Here is a 26192-nt window from a genome sequence, read left to right as displayed (position 1 = left end):
AAAACAAAAAGCACAGTTTTTAATTGATCAGGAAAGGTGAGCAAGTCAGTTTTAGACCCCACACATACAAGCACTGTATAAATAATCTTAAATAGAAAGGGATTTAGAAAAGCCAGTGATTCACATGTCAGCTTACTGTATTATGTTTTTGGATACAAAGGGACTTCATAGTAAAAACAAGTAGGACAACTGTTAATTTGAGTGAGCAGAATTTCACGAGGCAATTCTTTTTATTTCTGAAGGTGAAATGACCTAATTTGAAAGTGAGATTGCAATTAGCTAAAGCTAATCAATGATTTTATAAAGCAAAATAATACATTATAAATATATTCAACTTAATCCATAAGAAAACTGCTGGAGGGATGAAATACGTACCAGAAATCTTCTTTGTTGTGGGAGGAAGCCATAATATGGGTCAATTTGTATAAGGAATACTCCTGAATGTGGCTCTTCTGTGGTCACATAGGCCTTAGTCCTCAGTGCTTCCATAGAATCTGTAAAGCATGTATTGACTTCAGTCATACCTGCCAACAGGTCTGGCTGGGACTGTTTGTTGTTTCAGGCCTTAGTTCTAGGGTGTGTTCTTCCAGTTCTGGTCACTATTCTGGGGACTGTGGGTGGCAGGGGGTGTAGCTCTGTTTTTCTGATTGCTGAGGCAGCATGGGATCAGCTCCGGGCTCCCCCTGCTGGCCTTCATAACCTTTAACACCAAGTCTCTGCTGTTCGCAGTGAGACCGAAAGCAAAAGACAGCTGCTTTCACCGACACTGAGAGGCACAGCACAGATGCTGGGTTGGGCGATCAGTGTTTTTACACTGTGCCAGCAAGGCTAAGCTGGCAATATCCTTGGTTGGGCAGAGGTAGGATGATCATTCAGGAGCAAGGAGGGGAGCATAATGGAGCAGGGAGGGGAAAATGTTGCAATAGTCAAGGAACAATTTCAGATCTAATCTATGGGTGCTTGGGGATCCTTCATACATGTACACACCATTCTTCCCCCTCCCCCTTCCCTTTGCGGATTCTGGTGAAGCTTTAGTTGATTTCCCCAGCCTTGTATTCATTCCTCCAGAAAACATTTGTGGTGGAAAATACAAGCTAAAATTCATTAGAATGGAATCAAGGCCTCCTGCAGCTTTCAGACCCATCCCGGTGTTCTGCCACCTTGCCTACCCCAAAACAGGCTGCTCTTACTTACCCAGGGGACTGAGCAGCCTCTGACCTCCCCAAAATGAGAGCAATACAGAGCTTGCTTAGAGCTACTTTTAACTCACCTACCCCATCTCCACCTTCCCATTCCTGCACTTGTTGCAGGAAAAGAACATCTCAGAATTGTGGCTTCAATGGGAACAGGACAGGCCTCTAGAGTCTTGAATGACAATCGAGAGACAAGAGAACTTTTCAGGCCTCTGGCAAGCATAACACTATAAACTCTTTCATAGCTGGTAGCCCTGGGACTGGGAGGTTGCCGGATATTCAGATAGTTTAGATCACAGAGAGGTATACCTAGCAATGCATAACACTAAAGAAAAACAAGGTTACTTACTAAGAAACAAAAATGTGTGCAGAGTACTTTATTTACCAACAACAGTAGTACTGTTCACTGTAGGCTTATACTGGTTTTGCTGTAATATTCTGTGTTTACTTGCACTATGCTGTACTTATGGAAAACTTAACTAGAATTTACTTGGAGTTAAAATGCCAGTTATTTGAGAGTGCCGGATGATAGAATGCCAGCTATGAAAGGGTTTACTGTACTAATGAACAAGTAAGCTGCAGCCCTGACTGCAAAGCGAGTTTTGTCTAAGTAACAGCTGTAGTATTAGAACAACTAGTATTGCATTCTCTATGGCTTCAGCACTTGTGCATTACTCCTGATTGTTGCCTAATAATAAGCGGCCGGGTAACCACCATTTTGAGGTTTTCCAATATATTGACTGGCCAAAGTATTTTTTTTTTCGGCTGTATTTTTTATAGCTGGTATTCAGTACTCATCCATAATATGTATTATAGTGTTCTTAATAAGATTTTTTTGATGTTGTAAGTTAAAATTTCTCAGGAAACCAGCACTGTAGAAAAGATGTAGTCAATGGCATTTGAAGCTAGAGGAGTTTCAAGTGAGAAAAAACAGCAATATTTGGTCCAGTCATTATAGGAATCAATATAACAGCTGCACATACTCCAACAGGAAATTATTCAAACCAATAGTTATATACAGTGTCTGGCTCTAATTGAGCTCTATGTTTTATCAGTTAGCTTTCCATTTAGGAGAGAAGATAGCAAGCATAAAGCTAATACAAATCAGTGGGGAGAGATGGATTTCTTTGCAACAGCTCTTAACCTCTTTGTCACTATTTAAAACAAATATTTATTAAATATTGCAACTTCAACAATAGAACTGCTTTGCATTTTGAAAGAAAAGGGAATATCACATTATAAAACAAAAGTATACGCCTAGCACATATTGTCACTTATGTTAGAGCTATAAAATGAACAGAGGCACGTATTAATGCAGCTTTCTAAACATCTATTTTGCTTTCAAATCTTAGATTCACTCCCATTATTTCTAAGCAAAACAAAAAACACCTTTTATTTATAGAAAACTTAAGGCTAAAGACATGTTTTAATGGAGTCCAACTAAGGCTTCATGGCATTATATTATATTTTTAATAAACTTACAGAATTATAAAAATAATTGTGCATCTTAAAACCCAAATGTTAGGAAGTCTCAAAATAAATAGTTACCTGTTCAATATCTGTCTCTTGTAGGGTTTTGCACTGCTGCCCACCACCACCATAGTATCTGAGTGCCTTCCACACAGAATGAAGACCAGTAGTGGCGACCCTAGCACAGTATTTTTGGGAGGTAGGAGCTCTGCTTCTCATAGGCTTTTGGTTTTGATATTTTTACATTTTATTACTCTTTTTTTCAGTTCTTTTTAAATCAATCCCACCTGATTTGATAGTTGACCATCGTTTTGCTGTTTTGGGGGTTTCTTTGTAATAGCAATAGAGTGTTGGATGGTTGATCTGTCAATCTATTTAAAAGTGAAAAGTGGAGTAAAACTCTCAAAAGATCTATAGTGCCAGAGTTCTTTAGTTTATGTCTGTTCTATAGGTTTCTAAAGTGTGATACGCTTAGGGAATTGAATATATTTATGTACAACTGGCATGATCTGTGTAATATTACAGAACACTGGTGAGAGGTGATTACATGTTGTCTGTAAGTATGTTGGACTTGGATGTTTGTATTATGTTGGTTATCAACTAGCAGGAGTTTTTAAACTAATGAATAACATTCTACTGTTTGTTTACAGTACTGGAAATTGATCCATTGAATAGGAAGTGGAATTAGCAGAAATCATAATTTGCTCCACTTTCAAGTGGAAGTTTTGCTGGAAGAAAGTTGTAGACAGAAACTTGTAATACATATCAAAAGTTTATTTATCATCATGATGCAAAGAAACTGATGCTTGGAGAAGTTAGACAGCAATGTTTACAAAATTTTATGATAGACTATGTTCTGAGTCTTATTGTCTGCAGTGTGAGGCAGTACAAAGCAGATGTTGTCTGGGTTGCCAACGTGGAATGCAGCAACATAGAGCTGTCCATGCATGAAGACAGGGTCTTGTAGGTAGACACTAACTCTCTGTAAGTGTCTGCCTCTGACCTTTGTTGATGGTCATGACAAATGTGAGCTGGACAGGGAATTGACATCTCTGCCGCACAAATGGAAACTTAGTGTCAGTAGTTGGAGTGTGATGTGTGGAATAAGTGTGAAAAACTTTGTTCCTGCAATAGTTGCCTCTAGGACCTGTCTATAAACCACCCAATTCACCAAGAGATGAGTGCCATTGCAAAGACCATCATGTGGTGTTAAGTTCCATAACAGAATGATCATCATCCCTGGTTTGAGAGTTAGGATATTCTAGAACACTGAAAAATTGGTAGAATCCTGTGGAGCTTTGTAGAATGTCACAGAATTTTCAAAAATCTGGTGGGGAGAACATGGTAGAACCTTGCCCAGACAGGCGGACGGACACAGCAAAAATAACATATATGATTCATCTCTGCATATATATGTTTTGCAAAATTTAGGAGAAAAGGTACTGGATGGGTAAACTGGTATTGCAATTGTGGCTCTGGTCATGAGTGCTTATAGGGAAGTGAGGACTTTGGTTGGATGTCTTAACTGGCTACCAGTTTGTAGAGACATTTTTAATATTTTCTGTGTGATCATAGAAATCCAGTGAAAGATGCTCTCAGCCTTATTTTGTTTATTACTGTTCTCTTCGTATTCCCTCCCCAAAATACACTCCCCCATTCTCTTTATCGTAATTTTAGTGCTCAGAAAAAGTATCAGATTAACAGTCCTCTCTGAAACTCTTTGAGCCCACTGCTTCCCCAGACTTCCATCTTTGGAGCAAATCTTAAAATAGTTGGATGAATTAAATCACCATCTGTCCTTAAGACGGTTTGGCAGTGGGAAACCCTGATAAATAAGTTTGGACAATTTTAGTTAAGTAGTTGTAAAATATCAGCGTACTACTGATGATGGGACATCGTAACTCTTTCCATTCTAATGGAAATGAATTAGAAATTTAGGCAAAAATTCAGAATGTAGCTTGAAGGAAAACAAAAAGCAAACTGGCAGGTACTGATTTGCCAGCATATACATCAGCACATTCTGTGCTTTTTTTTTTTTTTTTCTGTCGCACAGTAAATAATTCCATAACTATTAACTGATCCCATCTATAATGGTAGCCATTCTCTCACTCTTCATTTAAATCTTCCTGCAAGATAATCCCTAGGATCATCTAAAAGTTCATGGACAACTTTTTCAAGCCATTATTTGTGTTAGTTTTCTGTTACAAATCCAGATCTGGTGAACATTGAGTAAATATGTGTGTTCTTTGGATGCTCTCAATCATGAAATTGTGAGAAGCAAAGATATCGACTATAAGAATTTGAAGTATGAGAGTCTAGCAGGCAGATGCTCCTCAAAAAGGTTTGTTAATATTGAGTTAATCTTGAAGAAATTAAGGGTTTGAACTGAAAATAAAGCAATGCTTATGACAGTTTGTTCTAGTTTGTCTAGAGACCCCCAGTGGTCTAAAGAATGAAGCATGTTGAGTACTGAGCACCGAAGACTTGGGGTATTTGGAGGAGCAATCTATTATGAAATAGTTTGCAGAATAACTGAATTGGAGAAATACTGGTTTAGGATCCAGTTCAGTAAAGCTCTTCAGCTGGGCTGGGCAATAAGTAGCCTGCAGGCTGGACACATTTCTGCAGGGGTTAACCTCTGCAAGTCTGCCAGCTGCGTTATTTCCTTCTGTGTGTGCAGGTATGGGCACTCGCAGCTCCTATTTGGCCATGTAGCACTCTTCCCAGTCGGTGGCAAGTGATGGCCCCCTAGTTTGCGCTACTTCCCGCAGCTCCCGTTAGCTGGGAGCACTGATCTGTGTCCAACAGTAGCTGCAAGAGGCAGTACCTGGGGTCTCACAAGTGATGAAAGGTATCTGGCAGTCCACTGGCTCTGTTGAACTAGATCCATCCTGCAGACTGTTTATGTACACCCCGACTTAAGCACATGCTTAAGTTCTTTTGAATCAGTGTGGGGACACACATTTCCAAATATTTATGTGCATAAATACTTGTTTGAATTAGGTTCTTAAATTAATTAACACTTCTCATTTTATTAATAAAATGATAATACAGTTGAGTGTTAGTGTTTAGTATTTTAGTTGGGGGAGGGTTTAGTGCGTGTTGTGTTTCAAATGGCAGAAGTATCTATTTTGGTCCCTCTTCTTAAGTGTGCATGAGGATGCTCCTTTGCATGTAAAGAAGTGCATACAAGCAACATTGATTTGAATTAATAAAGAAAACAGGAAAGAGGCTTATTTACTTTGACTGAACCAATGTTTGTATGAACTGATTGGGACACTTGAAAAAGGATTGAGGCTAAAAATGTGAGAAGCTATTTGCAGTTTTTTTATGCACACTTCAAACATGGTCCAGGTTTTGACCAGCTTCTGAGGATGCTATATTGTGGTGGTGCTTGGCTGGTGTGTGTGTGTGTGTGTGTGTGTGTGTGTGTGTGTGTGTGTGTGTGTGTGTGTGTGTGTTGGAGTCTTGGCAGGCAGGCCCAGACCCATCAAGGGGTTTAGGAACAAATTTTCCTGATTCACACACTGTAAACCACAGAACCCTGCTTGACTGCTGCCTAATCTTATAGATGCCTAAACTCACTTGGCCCCTCCATTTTTGTTCCTTTGGTGCCTCACTTCCTGCCTCTTAGCATGGTCAAAATGCCTCTCTAGGCACCACCTGTCTCTTTCCATCAGGATCACCAAGACAGGTGGAGATAAGTGTTCTCCCCCTGTATTGCTTGAGGGGCATAATTTGGTAGGCTTGTTGGGTGTTCCAGTACTGCGGGCTAGTTCTAGAGGTAGGTGAGTGGAGCAACTGCAGTGTATTCCAGCTTCTGGGGGCACTGTAGATGTGGACGCTCTCTAGCCTGGCACCCTCGGGATCAGACTGGTGCCAAATCAGAGAATTTGCCAGACCACAAGAGCTCAATATTGTCTAGCAGCATTACCACCATTTTCACTGCTTCCTGGGCTCTTGGAATACATTGAGGGGTAATATTACAGTTAAACACTGAGAGCCAGGACTAGTGGCTGGAAACAAACTTTATGGGACCACGAGAAACTTGGCCACATCTATGATAAGTGGTTGTCCAGCTAACTGAAATCACGCTGGATTACAGATGTTGCTGATTGAAAGAGTGCCAGACTAAAGAGGTTCAACCAGAATTGGGCCGATTTTTGTCTGTCCTTTTTGGTTTGATGGTAGTTGTGTCCATCCGTCCTGGAGGTGCTGTAGCTGAAGACTAGATAATCTTGGCAGAAGTGCAGAAGGAAGTAGATTTGTGTATTTGATACCTATATTATGTCTGGCTCTGTTTTGTACTTTTAAGTCCATTCTTTCATGAGCACTGTGAATTCACTAGCACATGAAAGGGACTGGTGGTGGTAGGAGGGGGTTTATTGGTGTTTGTTAGCACAAATACTGGTATTTCAGTAGTGCAATGGTATTCAGCTGTATTGCCAACAAAAAGCTGCAAGCCACGAGTCAAGTCTCTGCTGCACTTTTTTCTTCAGCTCAGTTCCTTTCTGTTCCGTTCTTGGTACAGCTGAAATCAGCTTCCTGCTTTTCATGAAAGCTGTTCTCCTTTGGACGCTAATGCTCTTCCTCTGAAAGAATTATTTTTTCAAGTCTGGAGCCAGTTTCTTGGTTGGAGATAGACTTTTTTCTGACAAGCTAACATGACAGGTTAGGAAAGCAGTATCTTTTTTTTTGTCATCATCACATCATGGCAATATTACAACCAGAGCTTTGGATTGCTGCACTGAAATTATTTCTGTGACAAGTATGCAAGGGAAAGTTTGGGAGGTGAGTATTGTAGGTCAAGCTAGTTGCTTAAGTAGGGCTTAGTTCTTAAACCTAATTAAACTCAGTATCAGGAAACAAGCTATCGTTGTAATACAACATTTAATGCTACCATAGTGGAGTTTGTTCAGGTAGCGATAGGTCATGCCTTTGAAGCATTACAGTATATAAACATTTATGGTGTTTGACATAGGGCTTGTTTTTATTTAAAGGGATGCATAAATAATAAATGTTTCAGTAGTTTACAGCCACAGGGGACAGATGGCAAAGGTAAAATTTACATGAAGCAACTTGAGGTAGACAGGTACTTAGATGTGTAGCTTCTCAGATGGTGCTAATAAATAGCAGAAAGAGGTTATTTTGTGGTTGAATGCTAGATGTGAAGATATATCATGCTGTTCTGATTATTTGAGGTCTTGATTTGATATAACTTTATATGCAATAAATAGAACTATGGATACCCCAAAAAAAATTAGGCTTGGTTTTCAAGTTAGATGGCCAAACCTGAGAGTTTGTCTTGAAAATTTCAGCTTTAAAACATTGGGTCGAAATGTGGTAGCCCCTAGATGAAAATGCTTACCCATAGACCATCCCTGTGTATTTTGCTAATATTTAGAAAGAAGCAGTAGAGAATGAAGATTGACAGGACACTGCTGTAATACGAGATAGAATACTTGTGAACAGCAGAAATAGGGTTTTTTGGTGTTTATAAAGATTAAAACAATTCCAGAGTGTTAGGTCATTGAGATGTAGAACATAAGTCCCCAACCAGTGTTCTCTGTAAGCTGAGGGCTTGAGTGACCACCCAGAAGTAGTTCAGGTTAGCAGAGTGCTTTGGCGCACATAACAAAATTTATTCCACATAAGGATGGAAAAGTTAGAGGGAACACTGCTTCTGATGCTGAAAATGTTGATGTCTGCTTAACTTTGATTTTTCAGTGGGACTCTTCACACAAGCCACTTGTCAATGCTGATGCATACATGATTGGGATCTGAGTTTACAGACATTTTATAGAAAGTCAGAATATAAGTCCCTGAATTCAAGGTACTGGCCCGAAGGACTGTACCAAGACAACACAATAATAAGTGACTATACCACTTGTTGGTCACTCACCTTCTGTGCCCCTCCAGTCCCCACTGACACACATGTAGAAATGCAAGACTTCTTCCTTTCAGTAGTTTTATAAATGTTAGCTTGAGCCACTTAGGCTGGATAACAAGCTTTAATAACTAAACCATAACTGTTTGGTGATATTTCAGTTTATTATTGCACTTTCTTAGCTGCCTCAATCATACCCCTTATGTAACTATACTCTTATTGCCTATTGCCACCCAAATAAAAAATACCTTAAAGTCTGAAGCTTTTTTGACTAATACAAAGATTATTTTAATCTCTGAGTGCCTGCTCATGTCCATTCCACAGTAGGGGTGTGTGCTCACTGTGTGTACCAGTGCCAGAAGTGTCTCCGCCCCCCAGTGAGCGCACATAGTGGGGCAGCCCTAGTGACCCCTGGAGTGACACATCTCTGGTTTGGTATAAGGCTGTGCTTCTCAAATTTTTTTTTTTCCCCATAAAGTACCCCTTTTTCAAAAAAAATTGTCAGGTACCTCTAGACTTCTCTCTCATACCCCTAAGGACAGGTGTACCCTGGTTCAAAAGCATGGTCGTAAAGTAATCTGAGGTCTTGAAACAAGTGCTGTTCAGCCTTTCCAGATTACTGTACCCTTTTCAGGAGTCAGATTTGTTTTGCATACCACCAAGTTACACCTCACTTAAAATCTACTTACAAAAGCATACAAAAATATCACAGAAGACTACTACTGGAAACTTGCTGGCTTTCTACCATCGTATTATCAAATAAATGAATTGGAATAGAAATATTGTACTTCCATTTGAGCATAAGGCATATGAAGCAGTAGAAACAAGTCATTGTCTGAATGAACTTTAAGGTTGTACTGACTTTAGTAGTATTTTTATGTAGCCTGTTGTAAAACCAGGCAAATACTTGGATGAGTTGATGTACCACCTGAAAGACCTCATTGTACCCCCAAGGGTGCATATATCCCTGATTGACAAACACAGGTATAAGGGGTGCCCTGGACATTAGTTGTGTGTTGGCATTCTAAATGGAGTGCAACATTCCTCTTATAAATTGATGCAGCTCTTTGTGGCCACTACCGATAGAATGAAAGGCCTGCTGGTGTTGGCTCAGCGGCTCTCAAGTGGATTACTTTCTGTATATGTACTGGCTATGAGCTCACAAAGGGCATGCCTCATTCTTAACCCCTCCCAACTCCTGGCCACCATCCAAACTCGCTTGATTAGGGCTCAGGTCTTGTCAGCTGCCTATTTGGAGCATGTGCCCATCCACAAAGTTTGTACACCCTCAACGTGGTCATTGCTCCACATGTTCATGTCCCACTATGCTATTACCCCACAGAGCAGAGATAATGCTGGGTTTGGCAGAACTTTGCTACACTCAGCACGGCCTGGAACTTCTATCTCCTTGCCTTGGTTGGTGTCCCCTACTGTGGAATGTACACTGAGCAAGCACTCAAAGAAAAGACAGGTGCCTTTTCGTAACGGGTGTTCCTTGAAGTATGTTGCTCATGCCCATTTCACAGCCCACCCTCCTTCCCTCTTTCAGGGTTTCCAGCAAGGAGGACCTGAGGGTGGGGGGAGCACACAGCACCACTCCAGGGGTTGCTAGGGCTGCTTCTCTACAGGTACTGACAAGGGGAAAGCTTCTGGCACTGGTGCTTGTGGCAAGCACATATAACTACTGTGGAATGGACATGAGCAATACATCTAGAAGAACACCAGTTACGAAAAGGTAGCAGATTTATTTTAATGCTATCTTCTCCAGTTCAGAGATTTAAGGAAAGAACTCCTACCAGAACAGTATGGAGTGGCTAAGTGCCCCAGTGAATTCCTAGAACACAAGGTAGCTTACCTGCTTCAAAGAGAGAAATAGGGCAGGTTGAAACTCCTTTAGGCAGCACTTTCTCATCTGGCAACATCCTTCATCTGGCAGGACAATGAATGTTGCTGGACCAGAAAGCAGCCATGGCACCCCAGCTGGGAGAACCCTGGGAGCCCTACGGCTGGAAGCTATTTGGGGCATGGAGCCCCACCGACAGCCCCACAGCCACAGGGACCCCTTCCTGGCTGGGGGGAACCCAGCAGCCTCCTGACATGGGCTTGGAACTCTGCTGGTAATCTCAACTTCTTGGATGCTGGCTGTGGGTGGGCGAACCCCAACAGTCCCTCATCTGGAGCCGGCAGGCTCACAGAGCCCCCCCCAACAGCCTCACAGCTACGGAGTCCTCTGGGTGCATGGAGGGAGCCTGGCAGTGAGCCCTGCGGGAGTGCGGCCCTGTACTCCAGGCAGCCTTCCTGATCTCCTCTCATCCAGAAAAACCCCTCATCGAGGACCACTCAGGTCCCTAGGGTTGACAGATGAGGGAGGTACAACCTTTAGTACAGAGACCTAAGTAAAGCCCATACATTCAGACTATGGTAGCTAGCACACTCTTACCCCACAACCTACTTCCCTCAGAGGATGAGATCCAGGCCTCCCTGAAGTAAATGGCAAATTTCTGTTGCTTTCAAAACAACAAGTTTTTATTTTTCTCTTCTACTGCAGGCCCCCTTTAAAGCAGTTAATAGCCAGGTGAAGTCCATGACATGATTATCACCCTTGGCTAGATATTTTATATTTTTTCTGAATTAGGGAGATCTCCTGTCCTCCCCAGGGAGTTAAAGATGAAAAAGTAAAGTGTGAAAGAAGTTCTGTACATCAATCACAGATCATAAAGTATGACAATAAGTTAGGTAATGAGGTTGGTAAACTGACTCTCACAAAGAGATAATGACAGTGATTGTAGTATGAAATATAAACCAACATAAATAAATTCAGAAGACAGTGAGGTGCGGAGAAATCTTGATGTTGAAAAGTAATTAACTAGTGAGCAATACACTAAGAAAGAAGAAAGTAAAGAATATTAGAAGCAAGAGGATATATTTGAATATACCTGGATTGGTTTTGTTACTTTTTTTTTTTTTTTAAGTAGCATAGGATCTGTTGATCTGTCATGAAGTCCTCTTCATGTGACCTAAAGGGCCTAGGGACAGAGATAGTAGTCACATACTTTATACTCATTAATTTAGTTTTATTCAAGCGATGGCTCTTACCTGCTATAAATGAATCAAAATTAAATCCTTGAACAGGGTTTAGGGAAAGTTTGTTTTCCTTAACTGTCACGAAAGAATTCTTACTTTAATGTTTGTAATGCTTTTGGAGACCTAATATAAGGATAAATTCAAATAGTGAATGCAAGACAAGTGGTAAGATAGGAATTTTGATTGGAATTGCAGGAGTGTTCTTAGGATTAATATTTTTGGAACATGTTTGCAGACAATTTTATATTTCAGTTGTGCTTTGTGTGCTTACTGTAAATTAGCATGAATTTAATCTGTAGTTCTAAGGTTTCAGGCAAGTTAGAACCACACTTATTTGAAGTCTGGTGTTATTGACAGATTTATATTTACCTAAATTGAAATGTGGTGATGGATATTTAGGAGGTCAGTACTCAAGAAGCCAACAACCTGTTAGTTATCATGCAGTCTCCAGCTGCAATTGTTGGGGAAGGTTATGATGAAAGTGTTATTGAAGCTTGTACTATCATATACTGAGCTAACATGGGGGCCTAAGCCATATGCTTGGTTTCAGGCTCGTATGTAGTACACAGAGTTGTTGGGTTACAGTCCTTCATCTTCTGTGAATTCATCACTACAGGACCCATTCCTTGCTGTAGAATGGTGTGCTTCAGGATCAAAACTTGCATTAAACTGACCCCTGTGGTGAAGGTCGAGTGTACACGGGAGTAGAGTGTAAAAGAATTAGTTCGAGGGGTGGGGCGGGTGCCAGCAGCTCCTTGTATCTTGATGTGCACATTCTGAAACCTAAAGGTAAGGCTTTAAGTTGTCAGGATGCACACGGAAAATGCAAGGACAGCATATAATCCGCTGTGCGTTCCTTCCTCCCAGAAGAGATCCCAAAGTGTAGTGGTGAAACTTCCTCCCTGAGGACGCTTTGATGTGGATTTCCATAGGATTCCATCTTGTCTATCCCTCCTGTTCAGTGTGTATGTATGTTTGCTATAGGAGGTAGACATTTGGTCTGCAATCTCCTCAATATACACAGAAGACAATTCTTTTCTTTAACCATTCTACAGCAAGGTGTTTCTGCACTACCCCCAAGGCCTGACACAGGGAGGTAGATAAGAGTGAGCTGGTTTAGACAAGTCCATATGAAATGGATGGAAGAAAGAGGAAGACTTGGGGAAAAGATTACAAGATTTGTTAAGTTTACCTTCCACTGGGAGGGTATGTCTACCTTCTCGTAATATGATACACAGTATGGTGGTCGTCCTAGAATAATTACTGCTGTTGGATTTACATGCATCAGCTGTGGCTTATAGTGTCTCTTTCATATTTGATTGCTGTGTTGGCTTCCTTCCTTCCCCTCCAATGCAGGACTTTCCTCATCTCCTTGCCTTTTTAACCTCCCAGTAACATACTGAAACGTGGAGAAAGTGAATATAGAAAAATTATTTACCTTTTCCCATAATACAAGAACTAGGGGACACCAAATGAAATTGATGGATAGTAGGTTCAAAACTAATAAAAGGAAATTTTTCTTCACACAGCGCACAGTCAACCTGTGGAACTCCTTGCCGGAGGAGGCTGTGAAGGCCAGGACTCTATTAGGGTTTAAAAAAGAGCTTGATAAATTTTTGCAGGTTAGGTCCATAAATGGCTATTAGCCAGGGGTAAAGTGTGGTGCCCTAGCCTTCAGTACAAGGGCAGGAGATGGATGGCAGGAGATAAATCACTTGATCATTGTCTTCTGTTCTCCTTCTCTGGGGCACCTCGCATTGGCCACTGTTGGCAGACGGGATACTGGGCTGGATGGACCTTTGGTCTGACCCAGTATGGCTGTTCTTATGTTCTTATGTCCTCATTTTCAGTTTAAACCAATTGTTACTGAAAAATTCCCAGGTTTTATTAAAAAAATATTATTCATGTTTTCCTTATTTTTTAGTCTACTCTTCTGTCATTCAAATATATAAATATAAATATACATTATATATATCAATGTATAAATATAAATAATGAGTTTTATTAGGAAAATACAGTATATTGAGTGAGACACGTATTGCAATAATTATATTCTCTGTGTGAGTATGCAAAGCTGCCTGTTGAAGTAAGGCTATGTATTTATTCGTCTAAAACAGCATTTCCCAAAATGTGGTCTGCAGCCCAGTATCAGTTCTTGGGGGAGTGGAAATACCGGTCCTTAGAAAATATACAGATTATTGTGCACAGTCTTATTAATTAGGTACATTTCATATTTTCCCACATGATGTGCGTGTGCTTTTGGGCTGCTGTGCTTGTAGCTTTGGTTTTTTTGTAACATGACACAGCAGCCTCGATTTTGTTTCAGTGTGGTGCGGCAACGTGTACATCTTTTTCGGTTAACTGCTTAAGTTTTCTTTTTTTATTTTCAATTAAAAACCCTCTCATTTCCATCTTTAATATGGATGAATGGCTGAAGAATATGACTGGAAATACAACTAACAAATGTTCAAATGCCGTGTAGCCTAATACAAGTAAGAATAAGAAGATAAAAACTTCTTAGACCTGCAAGTATTCCAACAAGTATTTGAAATTTGGTTTTATAAGCATTGGTAGTGATAATAATTTGCCATGATGTTTAATCTGTCATGAAGAACTAGCTAATGAGTGCATGAAACCATCAAGACCAAAACACTATTCAGAATGCAAACATCCAGAATACGCAAGTAAGCCCAGAGATTTTTTTCATAAGTAAGAAGAATGAATTATCTTCTGCTAAAAAAGAAGAATTATCTTCTGCTATTATTCAAAGCGATATTGACCGGAAAAAATGTGTTGGACTGAGCAGTGATGGGGCTCAAGCAATGTAAGGGTCTCACACTGGGCTTGTCCCATGGATTCGAGACAGTGTGTGGGTGCATTGTAGTATTCACAGAGAGGCACTAGTTGTGAAAACTATGCCATCACTTTTGAGTTCCATGCTTCAAGAATGTGTGAAGTTTTTATAAATCATATAAAATGTCATCCTTTGAATTCCAGAATATTTACTGCTTTGTGCAAAGAATTAGGAAGTGAACATGAGCATCCCTTACTACACTGTGAGGTTCAATGGCTATTGAAAGAAAACATTTTAAAACGACTCTTTGAAATGAAGAATGAAGTTTTATTGTTCTTGGAGAGACACCCTCCATTGGCAAAAGATGTTTTGTTTAAATATAAAGGTAGAGTTCATGAATTTGGTTGGTTAACAATGGCTTGCTTACTTGACGTATTTTGTCCTTTAAATGAGTTGTCTGAATTTACAAGGCACTAAAATTACTATTTTCAAAATTCACGAGAACGTTGAAGCAACAATTAAAAAACTTTTGTTTATGGGCACAGCGAGTTAACAAGAGAAACTTTAAATCTTTTTGTACTTTAACTGAATTACAAGAAAAATATGCTGAAATTATTATCTCAGATGCAATTTCTGCAGCAATCAAAGAACATCTCTTGAGACTAACATCAGGCTTAAATTAATATTTTTCTCCGATTGACTACAGGAAAATGTGGATTAAGAACCCGTTTATTGCTGATACTGAAAATGAAGAAATATTACAATCAAATGCATCAGAACTGGATTCATTAATTGAACTTTCCTGTGACTCTGCCTTAAAAGAGAACTTGGATAAACTCTCCTTGATTGATTTTTGGTTGAGTTGTAGAAATGATATTCACATTTATCTGAGAAAGCAGTCAAATTCTTAACACCTTTTCTCACAACATAAAAGTGTGAAACTAGTTTCTTGTCTTCAGTTTTCTTTAAAAAATAAATATAGAAATAGATTCAATATTGAACCAGATTTGAGGATAAAATTTTCTTCTTTTGCTCCTGACACAAGGTTGCTGTGTGATTCAAAACAGCATCACCCTTCCCACTAGTTCTCTTATTAGTTATTTAATAGCTATAAAGTACACAGATAATAAATGACTTACATTCAACTCATTAAATTCTAAATAAACAAACTTTACAACTGTTAAAATTTTCTACTGGTTAAATTGTAATTAAGGTAATAAGTTAGGCACTTAAGTATTTTATATCAAGATTTATATTATTATGTGCTATTATTATTGTGCCTAAACAGTGAAAATTTATTCATTTTTCATTTTTTTATGTGCATTTATATTTTTGGGCCACAAAAAAAGGTACTGAAAAAAAACAGGTTCCAACTACATAAACTTTGGGAAGCCCTGGTCTAGAAGGTACACATATGAAACAAACAGGCGTGCACACAAGCTCTGAAATTTGTGCTTCTTTGAACCTAATAATGAATCTTACAACCACCACTTACATGTTTCAAGATATTAGCAAATACAGTAAGCTCTTTCATATCTGGCAGCTCTGGGACCAATATTATCAAATATTCTGGATAACAGAGAGGTATATGTAGCAATGCATAACACTAAAGATTAGATATAAAGGAACAAACAAAAATGTCTGCAGAGTACTTTACCAACAACAGCAGTACTGTACACTGTAAACTTATACCGCACTTGCTGTAGTTATTGGTATTTACTTTCACTACACTGTGTGGAAAACATAATTAAAAGTTACTTATGATTAAACTGCCGGCTATTTGAGAGTTCTGGATGATACAATGCCAGATACGAAAGAGCTTATTGTAATAGTTTAGAGACCTCCCTTAGTAACATGGGAAGAAAATAAAAATCTTTGTCAGAACATGTATCAGAACCCAAGGGAAGCCTTCAAACATTTAAATAAATAAAAATGGACAAAAGAACAAAATTGGGTGTACGTGCTTTAACAGAGGTGTGCCAATTATTAAATGAAAATATTTATAAGGTAATACTCCTGAGTTTGCACCAATAAGCTATTTATTGAAAGTTAAAAATTGGGAAGGGGTTAGAAATATATAGTTTTCTTAAACCCAAGATGGCACTATGTTTTGAGTTCTGTTTTAGTTTTGTAGCAAACCACATTGATGAACAAAATTTAAAGCATTAATCTGCGGAAGACTTCCCCCTGCCTGACTTCCCCCACCAAAATAAACCCTGATATTTACTCAGAAAAATTAATAGTTTCTTGCACTGATTTTTCACACATTTTTTTTGTAATGGTAATAAACCCTGATAAATTCCCAAGAAAAATTAAGTAAAGGCAAACTGAAAATGAAGAGTCCGAAGCATACTCTGTGGCTATACTTGAAAATTTCATGAAATTTTTAGCTAGTGTAGAATGCAATAGACCCATGTATGAGTTAAGCAAGGTGCTCTGAGTTTTCAACAAAACCATCCCTTAACTTCAGAGTATAATTCAATTTGTGGTTAAATATCTGGGGCCAGAGCCTGGTTCATATAAATTGGTATCATCCTACTTAAGTTAGTTAAGTTACACTATTTTGTACCATGTGAAGATCAGAACTATGTTGTAAAGTGCTTAGTGGTTTAGTACCTGGTTGTAAAAGTGTATATTGATCTATTATGAGAGTGATGCTCCACTGGTTTGGTCTTATAATAAGCTCCTGGGGTTGCATTTTGACTAATGGCACAACCTTTTTAATGGAGAAGTGTGTGCCTATCTCCATCCATCTGCCAGAACATGACATAGTGTCAGGGCATAGTGCAGTATTTGTTGGTTTGGCCAGTGCTGTAACAGATTTTTAGTTTAAGCACAGGGATTTAGGGGTGTGTGTTAGTGTTAGTGTTACTGTTTTTCCAGCTTAAACACTGTTGTTTTCATAGGTGTAATTGCTTGCTCAGATGCTTAGCAGTGATATAGACTGGACTGTATGTTCTGTGGTTCCCTATGTTGTTAAATTATTTGAGTCCTGCAACTACATCCAAAGGCCAAGATCCTGCTCTTGGATCCGCTAATGCAGTCTCTTGTGCTTGTGTGGAGCCCTCTTGCCGTCTCTGAGACTTGATGTGGGTACACGCATGCATCTCCTCTAGTGGATTCCAACACAGGGTACAAGGGTTTGTTTTGTTTTGTGTGGAAGCTGCTCAAATAAGAGTTAAAAATATCACTAAAACCAAAATTCTAAAAACTACTGAGGTTGCCATTATAGGGCGGAGGTAGCAACAGACAGTCTGACACAGGGACTCTACATCTATGGTGGTTGTTTTTAAAAACTGTGGTCTACACAGTAGTGGTATTCTGTGAACAACACGCAGGTGTGCCATGAGAGTCTGGAAAAATAATTCAAAGTTTTACAATAAATAACCATTTTATGATAACAGTAGTGGAAAATACTGAAACATAATTTTATTTCTACCTCTCATGAGAGTCATTGTAGTCTGGCAATGCAGCAAGGTTGACTATAGTGTCACTTTCAGCACTTGCTCTCACAATGTGATACTCAGGAGTGGCTCTTCCAGTCTAACTCCTATGTGGACATTCTTACTCTTTCATCCTGTTTCTGTTAATGAACTTCTGAAATGGATTAAAATAAACCAGGAGCAGGGTACCCATAGAGGAGTTAATCAGGAATCTCTGCTGTGCTTTAAATTCACACACTACCTTAATCCAAACTAATTTAAGTGTTTTGAACCAAATTTATATGCTAGACATTGCTCAAGAAACATGCAGTCACCTACCCACAAATAGTATAGAAGCAGAATCTTGGACCAGCAAATATCATTTGCTTCATCTGTCATTGAAGTGTTTAAAAGCAAATATAACAATCTCATAAGATAACATCTATTTTGGAGAAAACTGGCAATAAAGTGAATGCAGACTTTTTCGGTGATAAGATAGCTGGGAGAACTAAAAGTGTGACCTAAAATACAGGAATAGTACAGGTTGAACCTCTCTAACCCTCAGGACCTGACTGGTGCTGAACCAGAGAATTTGCTGAACCACGGGAGGTCAATATTGTCTAGCAGCATTATCAACACTTCCACTGCTTCCTGGGCTCTTAAAAGATATTTAGGGGTAAAATTACAGTTAAACACTGAGAGCCAGGTCTGGTGGTTGTAAACAAACTTTATGGGACCATGGGAAACTTGGCCACACCTATAAGTGTCTTCCAGCTAACTAAAATCATTCTGGATTACGGATGTTGCCAGAGTAGAGTGTGCCGGACTGGAGAGGTTCAGTCTGTACTCTATAGAAGAGATATTTGTAAGTTGGGTGCCCAGGATGGTCAAGGATTTTTTTTTCCCCCAGTGGGTAGCTAACTGTTCTGTGTCATTGGCAATCTCTCCTTAAACTGCCTTTTGAAACCTAACATGTATACATGCTATAGGTGTTGAGGACAAAAGGAACCTAAATTGACTGTAGTGATATTCAGATTAGGGGAACAAGGTACTTTCCCCACCAAATTTTTTAAGTATATTCGTTTACTCCATGAAAAACTTTCTCCTATCAGTGTTTTCTGGTAACTTGTCCACTTAAGCATCTGGCAACCAATGTTTGCAGATATAAAAGAAAATAAATTTCTTCCTACTTCCCACTCTTCGGGCAGTCTTGCAGCATGTCTTGCAGGTCAACGAACATAGCTTCTTGATTATAAGGGGTCTCCCCTGTGAGCAGCCCTGCACCCCGAGATCAATGCATCTGTGGACTGACTGTTCAAGTATCTCTAGCTGTTACCAACTGCCAGGTTAAGGCATGAAGAGACATTGCTTCTCCTAAAATATACAGGCTCAAAACGGTGTGTTTCTAAGGTGTGCAGCAGCTGTTGGGCAGTTAACATTCCCAGAGTAGATTGTGTCAGTCTTCCCTGCTGATGACAAGAGTGTGAGTAATGTGATGAGGCTGACGTCTCAAAGGAACCACTGTAACTTCCTTGTCCAGCACAGATAGAGGGAGTCTGTAGCTGATGGCTGCTCTCTGCACATCTACAAGTAGCTGAGGTTCCAGTAACAACCTAGATGCCTAGAAAATGGCTGGATGTGGATGTGATGTTACTGCCACAGTTTCCTCCAGTTCTTTTCTTAAGCCTTCCTTTGTCCTAAGTGGTACTTCAGCTATATAGCTCCCATCTGGGCCATGAGCTCTGTGCTAGATTGACTTAATGGCTTGGCTGTCTATTCTGGGTGCACTGAAATAGGGAGGCAAAGCTGAATGTGGCCAATATTACTGACAAACTGTGCAAAGCAAACAGTCTCATTACTTTTTCTGTATACTCCCACACCCCAGAAGTACATGTGTTCTAGAGTACAAAGGACCAGTAGATTTGTATTTTACTTACATACATGCTCTTGCAAAAGGTCCAGATAGTGGACCTTGACTAGGTGCTCTGCTCTCACAGGGGGAGGTCTCCATAAGAGAAGGCACACTGTTAGATTAATGGTGATGTAAGAGCAGAATTTTGACCTTTGTTCTAGATTCTCAGCTGATATAAGTTAGGATAGCTCCACTGAAATAATTCAGTTGTTTGGTTTCTACCAGCTGAGGATCTGGCCATTTTTGGGGACATATATACACAGATTTACTTGGACAAAATACCCATACAACTAGAGCAGGTCATGAGTGTGTGATGGGGACAGAGGTAAGACTTGCCTCTCTGCACGATAACAGCTTAAATCAGGGTAGAATGTATTTTTGGAAATACAGTGTCTATTTAGAAAGTAGATCTATGGTCATACTCTTTGAAAACTTGGGGTATATGGAGTCTGGTTTTAGACCCCACAGTAAAGCAAGCACAGATGAGCTGGAGAAATGCTGATGAATACAAACAAACAGCACTAAAGGATTGTTTTCTAGTATCCAGGCTCCTGAGCATGACGTAAGAGTCCTCACTCTGGATAACGCATCTGATCAACTGTCAACCAGGTTAATGCAGTCGACATGGGAGTGAACAAAATGGAGGCAGTCAGTTAAGAACACAGGGGAGCTGAGTTAATTAGCAGTGTTAAACATATTGAAGATGGCACTTCAGCCAGCCCATTTTGAGGGAAATATCTATTCTTCACTTTGATTGTAAGGATTGCAGGCAGTTCTTGTTTATCTCGTTTGTTGTTCCTAGCAGTTTGCAATATATTATTGTCCAGGTGTGCTAAACTGTCAATGATATTTCACCCTTTTATACAGCCTTCCAATTAAGAATATTGAGATAATGCGTAGACATCAGTGAACTGATCCCTGTAACAACCCGTTGAGTGAGTGAGTGAGTTAGTTAATTGGGATAAATAGAGAATCTGCAGCAGAGAGGTTAAATGTGATTTTTCTCAAGGTCTCGTAGTTCTGGTGGAAGATTTGAAGAATAAATGGTTCTTTAATTTCCCCATTTCCTTCCCCTTTTCCTCATCCTTGTTTCAACTTTCAGGATTAAGTAATAAAACTTCAAACAATGTGGGCAATAGATTACCTTTAATGTACAACCCAGTTCAGCAGTTTCACCCCATGTAAAAATGCCACAATCTGGGTAGGTAAGGTCAAAGTAGTGACTCATGGGAGCATTGTACAATTGTCTTCCACTAATGGAGAAGGAAAAGTAGCGACACCACTTTGTACTGTAGCAAAGAGGAAGCCGTGCTAGTCTATACACTATCAAAACCAAAAGCAGTCAAGTAGCACTTTAAAGACTAGCAAAATGGTTTATTAGGTGAGCTTTCGTGGGACAGACCCACTTCTTCAGACCATAGCCGGACCAGAACAGACTCAATATTTAAGGCACAGAGAACCAAAAACAGTAAGCAAGGAGGACAAATCAGAAAAAGATAATCAAGGTGAGCAAATCAGAGAGTGGAGGGGTGGGGGGGAAGGTCAAGAATTAGATTGAGCCAAATATGCAGAGAAGCCCCTATAGTGACTCAGAAAGTTCTCATCACAATTTAAACCATGTGTTAATGTGCCGAATTTGAATATAAAAGCCAGCTCAGATGTTTCTCTTTCCAAAACGGTGCGATAATTCCTTTTCAGTAACACACATACCTTTAGGTCATTGACAGAATGCCCCATTCCATTAAAATGTTGACTAACTGGTTTGTGGATCTGGAGTGTTTTGATGTCTGTTTTGTGCCCGTTGACCCTTTGTCTAAGGGAGTTAGAAGTCTGTCCAATATACAAAGCATCTGGGCATTGTTGGCACATGATGGCATATATGAAGTTAGTAGAGGAGCATGAGAAAGTGCCCGTGATTCTGTGAGTAACCTGGTTAGGTCCAGTGATGGTATTTCCAGAGAAGATATGTGAACAAAGCTGGCAGCGGGCTTCGTTGCAAGGAAGGGTTCCAGGACTGGTATTCCTGGGGTATAGACTGTGGCTGTTAGTGAGGATCCTCATAACGTTGGAAGGTCGTCTGTAGGAGAGAACAGGCATGTCACCAAGGGTCTTCTGGAGTGTGGCATCCTGATTAAGGATAGGTTGTAGGTCTTTAATAATTCATGGCAGTGGTCTGAGTTGGGGGCTCTAGGTGATGACCAGGGGTGTTCTGTTCTTGGCTTTTTTGGGCTGCTCGTGGAGTAGCTGGTCTCTGGGTATACGTCTGGCCCTGTCGATTTGTTTTTTTACTTCTCCTGGTGGGTAATTCAGGTTTATGAATATTTGGTAAAGTTTCTGTAGTTTTTGGTCTCTGTCAGTTGGATCAGAGCAAATGCAATTGTACCTAAGAGCTTGACTGTAAACAATGGATCTAGTCACGTGTGCACTATGGAAACTAGAAGGGTGTAGATAAGTATAGCGATCAGTAGGTTTTCGGTACAGTGTGGTACTGATCAGGCCATCCTTGATTAGTACTGTAGTGTCCAGGAAATGTATCTCTTGCATGTTGTAATCGAGGCATAAGTTGATGGTAGGGTGTAGATTGTTAAAGTCTCTGTGGAATTCCTCTAGAGCCTCTGTACCATGGGTCCAAATCATAACGACGTCATCAATGTATCTTAAGTAGAGGAGTGGTAATAGGGGATGAGAGCTGAGGAATCGTTGTTTCAGGTCAGCCATAAATATATTAGCATATTGTGGGGCCATGCGGGTGCCCATAGCAGTTCCACTAATCTGGCGGTATAAATTGTCCCCAAAATGGAAATAATTGTGTGTGAGAACAAAGTTACAGAGGTCAGACACCAGATTGTCTGTGGTGGCATCAGGTATGGTATTCCTGATTGCTTGTAATCCGTCTTTATGTGGAATATTAGTGTACAGAGCCTCTACATCCATCTACATCACTTTGTACTGTTACTTCATGTGATACGGCTGGTGGAATACCCATGAGCTACCATATAGCACTACAGCAGATGGTAAACATGAACTTGAGGAAAACTGAAAAAAGTTAATCTTGCATTCCATTTAGCACAGCACTTGTATTTCTTGTCACAATGCAGGTGAAAAAAGGGTAAAAGTTAAAGAAACCTGATCTGAATTTTTAACATATTAAAAGTTTTTTAAAATTTTGTGCAGGCCTGTTGATTGAAGTAGAATTAAAAATCACTGTTTGTAAGGGAGAGATGCTCAGGCACAATGAGAGGGACAAGTCTTTGAATTGTCCGAGCAAATATTCTTCCTTGTTAACTCCTGAAATTTTCCTGACTGAGGAAATGGCGTGGAGAATTAAGGTGTAAATGTGGCTGCAAGAGGAGGGAATGGATGTGCTTGGTATATATAAATTTAATTTGAATATTGAAACTGCTATAGCCTTTTCATTATTCTGCTTTTTAAAATAATGTGGCTGCATTTGACTTCTTTTATATGTGGTAAAGTGTATTTATCTAAAATACTTATATGGTCCACATTGCTGTAGCATCTGTGCATTTCATAATCTTTAATGCATTTTTCCTCGGAGCCTTTCTGTGAGAGAAGTACCATTATTATTTACAGATGCAGACCTGAGAGACTGCGGCCAGGTCTACACTAGGGATAGTGTAGAGAGGAGATAGACACGCCAGATCGAACCCCGGAAGATCAACCCTGAATGGGTCAGTCTTCAGGGTAAGGTAGACATGGCCTAAGTGGCTTGTTCAAGATTATACAGGAAGTCTGTGGCAGAGTCAGAAATGAACCTGGTTTCCTGATTTGAAGGCTGTGTGGGAGTGTGGAGATGAGAACTCCATTAAAGACGTAACAAATGTGCATCATTAACTGGGTCTGAACCTGGTATCTTGGAAATGTGAGGCACATGCAGTATCTGTGCCTAGTACCGAGTTTGATTACAGCAACTGTAATTGTGTTAATAATAAAGCTGGTTTTTGTCTGCATGTACACAAAATTTGTCATTCAAAATTAGGAAAATTTCTGGTGGTGCAAGTAATATTTTTATAATTATGCTTACAGCACTGATTAAGTATTACTTTATCATCAATTAAGTGTTACTGTATTATTCAAAGGTTGTGTACCTGTTAAACATGTTAACTAATCTTTGCATCCTGTGAGTCAGGCAAATGTTATCTGCATGCTTAAGAGGAAACTCAGTAGGGTTAAGTGACAATGAGTAGTAGAACAGAGAGTAGAACCCAGGAGTTCTAGTTCTATGGCTCCAGGTGCTAAACACTAGATCACATTGCAGTGTCAAATGTTGTGCACATGGAACCAGCTGTTCAGAACACTTTCCCCCCCCCCCCCCCTCGAAATGAATCTACTTTTGCGGTGACAACTACACTGTTTTTACCTATCTTTAGGACAAAGCAAACTATTTCAGAGGAGTAACAGAGAGGGAGCCGGGCTAGTCTGTATACTATCAAAACAAAAAAGCAGTCAAGTAGCATTTTAAAGACTAACACAATGATTTATTGGGTGAGCTTTCATGGGACAGACCCACTTCTTCAGACCATAGCCATACCAGAACAGACTCAATATTTAAGGCAGAGAGAACCAAAAACAGTAATCAAGGAGGACAAATGAGAAAAAAATGATCAAGGTGAGCAAATCAGAGAGCAGAGGGGTAGAATGGGGGAGGGGGAGGTCAAGAATTACATTAAGCCAAGTATGCAAAAAAGCCCCTATAGTGACTCAGAAAATTTCCATCCCGGTTCAAACAACGTGTTGATGTGCCGAATTTGAATATAAAAGACAGCTCCCTGTCTCCCTTCCAATAGTGGTGCAAAAATTTTTCTTCAGTAGCTCGCAAACTCTTAAGTCATTAACAGAATCGCTCACTCCATTAAAATGTTGACTAACCGGTTTGTGGATCTGGAGCATTTTTGTGTCTGTTTTGTGCCCATTAACCCTTTGTCTAAGGGAGTTAGAAGTCTGTCCAATGTACAAAGCATCTGGGCATTGTTGGCACATGATGGCATATGTGATGTTAGTTGAGGAACATGAGAATGTGCCCGTGATTCTGTGAATAACCTGGTTAGGTCCAGTGATGGTATTTCCAGAAAAGATAGATGGACAAAGATGGCAGCGGGCTTTGTTCCAAGGAAAGGTTCCGGGACTGGTATTCCTGGGGTATAGACAGTGGCTGTTGGTGAGGATCCTCATAAGGTTGGGAGATTGTCTGTAGGAGAGAACAGGCCTGTCACGTAGGGCCTTCTGGAGTGTGGCATCCTGATTAAGGATAGGTTGTAGTTCTTTAATAATGTATTGCAGTGGTTTGAGTTGGGAGCTGTAGGTGATGACCAGGGGTGTTCTGTCCTTGGCTTTTTTGGGCCGATCTTGAAGTAGCTGGCCTCTGGGTATTTGCCTGGCCCTGTCAGTTTGTTTTTTTATTTCTCCTGGTGTGTAAATCAGGTTTATGAATATTTGGTAAAGGTCTTGTAGTTTTTGGTCTCAGTCAGTTGGATCAGAGAAAATGTGATTGTACCTTAGGGCAGGAGATTAGGTGGGTGGACTGTAGCAGAATTAAAATGTGGTGGGGACTTGTACTGATATCCTTTATTTGAATGAAAAGTGCCAATGTACATCTAAGTGTACAAGCTCAGGCCCTCTGTTCATTTGTTTAATTCCGAAGACTATATGCCTGGCAGCAGACTGCCTTCTACTACCATGCTAGTACATCCAGTTACATACACTTCCTGAATTGCCAATGCCACTTTCTGTAGCCATTAGGTGTATGTTGGAGGCATAATCCTAGCCCAGGCCATCCGAGTTTGTAAATTCTAGTGTAGTCACAGTTCTAGTTAGTATGGCCGCAAGTATTATTTTAGGCCACCAGAGGGCTCACATACCTTTCTGTTGAAACACACAGATCTCTGTAGATTTTAACACCCTGTGCACATTTCTTGGTTCTTAAATTTGAAAGAGAAAGTCACTAGCTAGTATTTTGAAGGATATGTCACCTACAAAAATAACTTTAACTTGTGACATTTCTCAGTAGGAGATAGTGAAAACACACAGTGAAAAAAGCTCTGGATTCTGTTATGGTCCGGGAATTGACATGCACAATAAACCCCTCAATAGCTACTTTTGTGGTGTTCATTGCTGTCATTAACTAGACTACAAGTAATGTCCCTACTGTTGTTGGGCTCTGATGTTGTGGCTTTTAGGATTTGTACATGTTCAAAAAACACAACGAGACTTGTGACTTTGTTAAATGACATTATTAACTTTTGAATGATCCTTCTTGCAGCTTGGTAAGAAAAATAAGTGAATTGGACCTGTGAGAACAGAAAGCAATAATCCCTACTGAAATTCTGCAGATTTTGCTTAACCAAATGGGTCCAGGTAGAACTTCACACAAATTCTCTATAGATTACACTACTTGCCCGTTGGGATGTAGAGC

The 26192-nt window shown here is 39.9% G+C and overlaps 1 protein-coding gene across 2 annotated transcripts in view; it reads left to right on the top strand.

Annotated features, from left to right (window-relative positions):
- BBX (BBX high mobility group box domain containing) overlaps positions 1-26192 on the top strand; it is a 209667-nt gene that overhangs the window by 31899 nt on the left and 151576 nt on the right. Inside the window, exon 4 of one of the 2 annotated variants that reach the window (XM_074998983.1) lies at positions 2766-2862. The exons of the other annotated variant lie outside the window; for it this stretch is intronic. The gene's annotated coding sequence lies outside the window, so the exon portion shown is untranslated. The remainder of the gene's footprint in view (positions 1-2765; positions 2863-26192) is intronic. 2 annotated transcript variants of the gene reach the window in all.

Source organism: Carettochelys insculpta, chromosome 1 (genome assembly GCF_033958435.1).
Source record: "Carettochelys insculpta isolate YL-2023 chromosome 1, ASM3395843v1, whole genome shotgun sequence".
In the NCBI taxonomy this organism is placed as follows: Eukaryota; Metazoa; Chordata; order Testudines; family Carettochelyidae; genus Carettochelys; species Carettochelys insculpta.
This window is presented reverse-complemented; position numbering and strand designations above follow the sequence as displayed.